General features: G+C 52.2%; 1 long non-coding RNA gene across 1 annotated transcript; it reads left to right on the top strand.

Annotated features, from left to right (window-relative positions):
* Positions 1–775: 775 nt before the first annotated feature.
* Positions 776–1,110, top strand: LOC136569621 (uncharacterized). The gene is made up of 3 exons (XR_010785400.1): positions 776–822; positions 904–944; positions 1,023–1,110. It is a non-coding gene; the product is annotated as an uncharacterized lncRNA (long non-coding RNA).
* Positions 1,111–2,187: the final 1,077 nt, after the last annotated feature.

Here is a 2,187-nt window from a genome sequence, read left to right on the forward strand (position 1 = left end):
CCCTTCCTCCAGGTTTCTCTGAGCCTCATCAGCTCGCCATAGGTCTTACCTCAGTCATCTAATTTTCTGTCCTTGTGCTCCTTGCAGTCATGCTTCTTGTCTCGAGATTTCTGTCCGTGTTGTGTCCCCGTTGTTTGTCCCATCCTGTCTGTCCTGTTTCACGGGTGTGCGCACACATTTGTGCCGGAGCTGCTCTGCCCTGCCGCGTAGCCCGGTGCAATAGGAGAAGTCGTGGGGACTTGAAGTTTGTAATGTGGGCTGTAGTTGGACTCTAGGTGGGATTTGTAGATGGACACAAGATATCTGGAGCTCTTAAGTTGTCCTGCAGCCCTTTGACTTTTGTCCTAACTTTCTTTCAGATGCAGAAGGATAAAATCCAGGGCAGAGCCACCCATCCCAGGTGTGGGGATTCCCCTGAGCAGGTGAGTCCACGTTTTTCTCTGCAGAGGAAGCATAACTGGTGGCTGTTACAGCATTGTTCTTTGTCTCTCTTTTTAGGAAGTCAAGGCTGAGAGCAGCAGTCAAGGCCGAGTGGGCAAGGTGAGCTTTGAATAGCGTACAGTAGCAGTTGTTATTGCTGAGGTCTCAGTTTTGGTGCAGCTCTAAGCATCTCCTCTTGTTTTTTTATTTTAGGTGGTCCACTTGCCATCTCTCCTGGCCGAGCACGCCCATGCCAGGTGGGTGAGAGCTTAAGGTATCGGTGTGGCATCCTTGTCAGATTTGGGAGGTTGTGTTTTCACAGTATCTCAGCATGCTTTTCCGCTTTGTTTCTTTGCAGGTGCCGTCGCTGCCCTAGGCACGCCAAGGAACAGAGGAGGGCAGGTGAGTCGGCATTTAGGCAGGCTGACCCATAGGTGAGCGTTACACACCAGCATGCTAAGCGTGTCCCTTTTCTCTTTGCAGGTCTCTTCCGGGCACCCTCCGGAGCCAAATCAAGATTTGAGGTGAGCCGGGGCAGCGGTGCGGAGGAGTCCCGGGGTTTACTGTTGAGGGCAATAGTCAGGTTTTCTGTTTTGCCTTAGGTACCCTGAGGAGGCTCGTAGCCCAAGCTTGGAAACGGCAGCACCGAAGCACACACGGAGAGCATCTCAACGTCCATGTCCGACCGAGGATGGATTTTGTCCGCTCCTCTTCCAAAAGCTAAGTGTCGGGGGCCAGCGGCCGGGAGAAGGGGAATAGCCTTTACTCTCAGAGGAGGCAATTTGATGTCAGCTTAGGGGAGAGGTCTGTAGCGGGGCGGGCTCTCTGGCAGTAAAGGGAGAGGGTTTCCCCTCAGCCTCGCCGGAGCCTTTGCCGGGCAGGGCAGTTCCGACCCATCTCCACATTTTCGCGTACTTTGCGTCGTCCGCCTCCCTCGACTCGACGTCGTCACGGATCTTTCCCCCGAGGAGCTCGCCTTCACGTCCGGAGCTCCGGCCACGGTCACCCGGCAGTCGGCTTCCTTCTCTAGGCTCGCCGCCCCTCTCGAGCATCCTCTTAACTGCTTCGGCACTAACTTCTTTTGACGAGTTACATTTCATCATCACGTGCCATCGTCATAGGGCTTCCTTTCCTTTGGCATCATCAGCCTCTGGCTCATCTTGCGCTAAGCATCTCGGGTCCCTAAGGGGACAGTGCCAGGCAGTTGTCACTCGTCTCTGTGTTATGTCGTCCGTGTCTATGTTATGTCGTCCGTGTCTGTGTTATGTAGTCCGTGTCCATCGTCTTACATGTCACAGGCCTTTGTTACGTCTCGATGCTTTATCGGCACTATTCCGTGCCACATAGGCCATATTCTACTCACGTTCCTTTCTGGATATCCCCTATTCCAGCATCTTTACATTTTTACTCTTTGAGACAGGAAGGGACAAGATCCTCAAAGGGACAAAATGTTCTCATCCGTCTTCCTTCTCACTACCGGCTTTGGTAGTGCCTTTTTTTTCACGCGATTCTCTCGGACTTCCCGAGGGAGCGTCTTACACCCTCCTCACGTGACAGCAGGAGTTCGATAGGTTCCATCCTCGCAAGGGGTATAGGGCTCAAGAATTCATCTTCCAGAGAGCTATCTCATGTCCTGGCTTACATTGCACGTACCTATGTTGGCTTATACTGTATGTACTTATATTGTGTGTACCTATGCTGGCTTATACTGTATGTACTTACACTGTGTGTACCTGTGTTGGCTTATATTGTATGGACTTACACTGT

The sequence above is a fragment of the Molothrus aeneus genome, unplaced genomic scaffold (assembly GCF_037042795.1).
Source record: "Molothrus aeneus isolate 106 unplaced genomic scaffold, BPBGC_Maene_1.0 scaffold_166, whole genome shotgun sequence".
In the NCBI taxonomy this organism is placed as follows: Eukaryota; Metazoa; Chordata; class Aves; order Passeriformes; family Icteridae; genus Molothrus; species Molothrus aeneus.